This window comes from Silene latifolia, chromosome 3, assembly GCF_048544455.1.
Source record: "Silene latifolia isolate original U9 population chromosome 3, ASM4854445v1, whole genome shotgun sequence".
Classification (NCBI taxonomy): domain Eukaryota; kingdom Viridiplantae; phylum Streptophyta; class Magnoliopsida; order Caryophyllales; family Caryophyllaceae; genus Silene; species Silene latifolia.
In genome coordinates, this window is record NC_133528.1 from 135,625,716 (window position 1) to 135,631,653 (window position 5,938).

The 5,938-nt window shown below is 39.9% G+C and overlaps 1 non-coding gene across 1 annotated transcript; it reads right to left on the reverse strand.

Moving 5' to 3' along the window:
- Positions 1-5,621: 5,621 nt before the first annotated feature.
- On the reverse strand, positions 5,622-5,728 carry LOC141650147 (small nucleolar RNA R71). Its single transcript, XR_012546201.1, has one exon. It is a non-coding gene; the product is annotated as a small nucleolar RNA R71 (small nucleolar RNA).
- Positions 5,729-5,938: the final 210 nt, after the last annotated feature.

A 5,938-nucleotide genomic window follows, 5' to 3' on the forward strand; every position in this document is an offset into this window, starting at 1 on the left:
TGGGCCGCATGTTTGGTACGCGGAACGATTTGTGACAGTTCATAAGTTTATCATCAAGTGATTGCTCAAACAATAATGTCTACCTCTTAGTTGTCATCTACACGCCAATACGGTCGTTTTGACAGTAATTAGAGTACATTTGGAGTCCAGGCCTAAAACCGTCTTCATTTTCTGATAACCGTTAAATCCCGAGTCAGAATGTTCTGGAATGTTCCGGATATTTCTATTCCATATTTCATAATCTTTATTCTTTGGTAAACAATCTCCCGTAATATTCATACAAAATATTAAGGAAAATGGAATTATCCCTTTATTCCATAATCTTAAACACGGAAATCTTTCTTCCGCAGGAGGAAACCACTTGGGAACAGACGCAGCAGGTGCTGCGCCTCTTCCAAGAGACGCAGTGCTTGCTGCGCCTCTTCCCAGGTCCTTTTCTGCGTATTTCTCGTATCTTTTTCATATCTTTCCGAGATTCACTTCTAAAGTCTCTCCGAAAATCCTATTCCTTCACGTGATTAGTATAAATAGGAGCCTTCGCTCCTCATATTTATCACGCGAGTGTCCGCCCTTCTCTTCTCCCTTTGCATTCTAGACCTTTGTTCTTACTTTTTGGCGTCTACGTGCTTGAACATTCGACCACGTAAGCTCGGATCCTTCTGAGTACCAGCCTCGTTTGCATGACCGACCAATTTGACCAACTACAGATCAATCAACTTAATTAATCTATTCGTTTTCCTCTTACGAGGGCACTTTCATTACATTCGCGTCGAGCATCACTAGTCGTAAACTTAGTTCATCTCGTTTAGTCAAACATGTAAGTCTGAGGGTGTATATTCTCTTTTATTATTGTATTTTATCTTATTGTATCATTAATGTAAGGTTTATGTCGAAAATATCATTAAAATCGATTTCTAAAACCATGTTTAAAACCTCTTTTTTTACGGGTTTCCAGAAGACAAACCATCGAGAAAGGACGCAGCAACTGCTGCGCCTCTTCATGAGGCTGCCGCAGTTCCTGCTTCCTTTCTTCTTCCTTCGTCCTCTGTAATTCGTCAACTTTTGTTCGTTTCGTTTGTTTGCGTTAATTCTTTGATGCAATATCACATTAATTTCATATGTATATTAATCATCATCATTAATCCGACTTAAATCCCAAGTAATCCAATATTTGCGGGTTTTCGTCATTAAACTCAATCCGGGTTGTAGGAATTCGATTTGTTCATATTGAGTTTCTGGAATTCGAGCCTTTGATATAATTCCATCTGTTTATTGTCATGTTTGTCATTAATTCGTCACTAATCAGTCATGTTTAACCTATTTCGTTCACCCATGTCATTAATCAATCTTTCGTTCATCTAAATAATTCATATTGTTCCGTCTCATCCATGTTTTATTGTTTTTATGACTCATTCGCATGTAAATAATCCATTAAATCACTTCCATCCGAGTCAATTATCATAATCAATCCTTAATTTTACCAATTAATATTAACAATTTGCAGTTCCGGCTTCACAGCCAGAACTCACCCTTGGAACAGACGCAGCGTCTGCTGCGCCTCTTCCAAAGGGCGCAGTCCTGTTGCGCCTGTTCCAGGTTGATTTCTGCCTCTGAACTCCGTTGTTGCCTTGACGTCATTAATTAGTTTACGTATTAATTAACTATTAATCGTATTATCGCCTTAATTCCTGTTTATTAATTTCTTCTTTTATTCTTTTTCTCAAATTATCCGTTTTAAAGGTATTTTCGACATAAATCAATAAATCCATTGTAATTATTGTAATTTTCTTTATTGTAACTTTCTTTATTGTATTTATCGTTGTATTTTCTACCGCTTGTATGTTTTCACATGTAATTGAATCTTAAATCGTACTTTGACATTAATTGCATGTTAAATTAATTGTTCACCAACCTAGTCTAATCTTCACATGCTAGGATTAAAACTTGATTGTTGCATTGCATGCATATAATCGACGATATATCGAGTATAGATGATGTCCCTAATCATTAGTAGAGGCCGCTATCGAGGCGGGCGGGATTAGGTGTTCGATCAAAAGAGCTTCCTAATACGTACCCTCACCCCTTACTCCAGTTCTCTCTGAACATCCGTGTTCATTGGCATCCACGAGAGTCATTCTAGACATAGAATGCTAAGGGTAACGATTGCTTAGTGTTCATGTCACTACTTTGTGTCTTGACATGACACGAGGTATTCGAACGGTTCCAATTTCCCATAAAAATTGGTGGCGACTCCAACAAAAATGCAAACGCTTGATCTCTTCCCCCCAAGCGCCCCCGTGGGCCCATTGTCCACAACCTTTCGCTCGATCGACCCTGTGGCTATGGTAAGGTGATGAGTAGTATTTTGGTAGCTTTTACCTCGCATTTATACCTTATTCCGACTCGATTTTGTGTGCCTTAATCGTTAAATAGCTCATTTATTAGTTTAATTTGTATTTAATCATTTAATCCTATTTATCGCGAATAATTGTATATATATTTGTCGGAATTTGATTATTGCTTCCTTTATTAAATCCTATAGGTACATTGAGAAAGGCGGAAATAAGACGGGTCAAAGAGCAAAGCGCGAATCAAATAAACCAAGTTAAATCCAAAGTCAATCATTGACTTTACAAAATTCAAAACCGTCATCAACAGCAGCTGCTACATCACAAATTCCACCCCATCACCTCCTTCATCCACGTCCCCTACATCTTCACCATCAACAATCCAACCACCATTTCCGTCCTAGCCATTCCTCTGATCAACCCGACCCTATTCCACAACACCACCATTTCCGTCATAAATTCAAACCACGACTGCCATATTCAACAACACAGCAGCAACCATCGACAACCCGCATCATTTCGCCCTTCATCACCACCTCCCATCTCCATTTTCGACCTCCTCTGCCTTCCACACCTTCACCTCTTCCAATCACCATCATCATAAATCACTTCCCCACCGTGCTCATCACCATCCATCATCATCGCCATTCGTCCCACAATCAATCACCATTAACTCACCTCCATTAATGCCGCACCCACCAATCGGACAACAAAACCCGACATCGAAACCTCCAGCAGCAGCAAAACCGCCATCACCTGTTCTACCACTTCTCCATTCACACTTCACCACCTCCTTCACCATAAACCCATAACCAATCCTCCATTTTACTACCATGAAACCCGACACCAGCAGCTTCTCCCTACGTTTTCCGTCGCTCACCTGTAAATCAAGCCGCCACCGTTTCTCTACTGCTCCTGCTCTGACAACCGCCTTGACCCACCTGCTTCGACTCATCAATCGAGCTTCGACATCAACAACAACAAACAGCAGCCCAGAAACCACCACCAGCATCCCCGCATCAATCTAATCTCGCAAACAAGACGCCCCGAGCCGGCCAACCGGCTGCCGTCTAACCGGCTGCCGCCTAACCGGCTCCCATTCCGCAACAATTCTCAAAATGGTCCTCCGCCGGTCAACCGTCTGCCGATCTCTCAACCGGTTCTAAATCCTATCAATTTCACCTCAAAGTTACAGCGGGTTTTGCGCCGGTCGCACGACCGGTGGCTGGTGAGCCGGCTGAGGCCCCTTGGCTGCAAATCCTACTATATCCCCCTTCCCCTTTTTTTCTTTTGTTTTTGGCTGTAATTTTGAGTCGTGGTCTATGTTTGGTAGTATTAGGTTTATTATTATTATTATTATTTATTATTATTAGTTTGTATTAGTTGTATTATTTAGACTAGTATATAAACACTACACCATTAGAAAAAAACACTACCATTTTAGAATAGAAATTAGATTAGATTATTCTCTCTAAAATATTTGTAGAACCCTAGAAAAAATATTTCTCCTCTCTCAATTTTCCTCTTATTAAAGTTGTAATCTTTCCTTAATTAGACTTTAATTAATCATCAAATTAGTGTAGATTTAGTCCTAGTCTTAGTTATTTGGGTTGTATTTTGAAGATTTGAAGAAATTCATTCTTCCATTATTATCCAAGCTTGTTCCTTTCCTCTTAGTTGGTATAATTCTCATCTTTTATTTACATTTACTTCAATTGTTTCCATTTCTTATGTTGTTTAATCATTATCCATCTAAAGTAGTAATCTTTATCATGTTTACAATGTTTACTTGTGTTTTGTTGCAATTTGTTGTTAGTTTTTCATCCTTAAACATGTGTGAGTAGTCCTCATCTAGAGCTTAGGGGGATCTTGGGTAGTAAATGGGTGTGAATTTGGGTTGGTAACATATAGATTTGGGTGTTTTAATGGTTGTCACTTTCTTGCACATGAAGTGTTTGTAGAATTGCTCATATGAAAGTTTGAGTATTTTCTCACATGTTTGGTTATCTTGGTATCTATACTAGTGGATTAACAATCTTGGTGTGTAGACTATTAGATGATTCTTGTGTATGTGTGTGACGAGATTTAGTTAATCGCATGAAAGTGGGTTAATGAATCTCTAGATGTCCTAAGACATTAGGCATAATTCCTTGACCATTTGTCTCCCATTTCCCAGATTTACCTTGTTTCAAGCCCAATAATCCAAGTGAACCCGAAAGCTCTAGTCTTTCTCATATTGATCAACAATAATTTCACTTAGTTTAATTTTATATTTATTTGCACCTTAGTTTTTAATCAACCAACCTTATTCTTATTAGGCTAAATTAGGACTAAAACGGACTAAGTATACACCCCCGCCATCTTTGTCTTCGACACCCTAATTATACTACTTAATTTGGGTTCTTTATAAATTGTTTTTGATTGGGAAGTGACGGCAAATCTCACTATCAAAATGGCGCCGTTGCCGGGGATGGCGTTAGGTTATGCTTAGTTAGTTGAAGTTTCTAGCTTTAGTCTTTACTTGTTGTTTGTTTGTTTGTGTAGTTTGTGTGCTTCTTGTAGAGTGTGTGTGATGTTTTGCCTTACCCTAGTGTGTAAAAGCACTAGGAGTCTTACGGTTTGTCGAGTTGTATGCCTAGGAGGAACCACCAAGCTTTGCTCTTTGACTCCGATCCCGAAAGGCTTTTTAGAGCCTTAAGGAATAGGACCATTACAAGGGTTATAACCTCTTCTCAAGCAACCATAAACCAAGCAAATCCACCCATCCAACCTCTCATTGAAAACACAACTCAACAACAACCAAACATTACAATTGAGCCTCCATTAGAAAATCCATTTCACAACTTCTAACTTCCAAATAACCCACCTCAAACACCAACCTCTCATATACCAAATCCACCACCACCACCAATGGCTTTACGTGACCATAACCGTCCAAACCATAATGATGCTTGTAACCCCATCAATTTTGGCATCTTGGCTCCAAACAATTTTGAGATGCACCCGGCTCAAGTTGGCCTAATTGAAAAAGACTTGTTTGGAGGACACATTGAAGAAGATGCTCATGCTCACATAAGGAGGTTCAAGAGGAAGGTCTCTATGATGAAAAAGAATGGGGTGTCCGAGGATACACTAAGGATGATGTTATTCCCATTTTCTCTAACGGGCAAGGCGGATCGTTGGTTGAATGTGCACCCTCCGGACACATTTACTACATGGGATGCCTTAGCCAAGGCGTTCCTAGAGAAGTATTATCTATCATCAAAGACCGCTATACTCCGGAACGAAATTCATACCTTTCAACAAGAGGAAGGAGAGTCCCTAGGAGAGGCATGGGATAGGTACCTAGATCTACTTGCTAGTTGCCCTCATCATGGGATCCCGGCTTGGTACGTGACTCAAACCTTCTTTCAAACTTTGCTCCCAAGGACAAAAAAATGGTGAATGCCTCCGCGGGAGGGGGATTCAATCATTTGGGTGAAGAGGAGGGCACGACTCTAATCAAGAAAATGGTGGACTCCGAGGCAAATTATGGCACAAGAGTGAATGTCTTGAGAAGAAGCAAGCACCCTCCCGAATTCTTAGTGAAT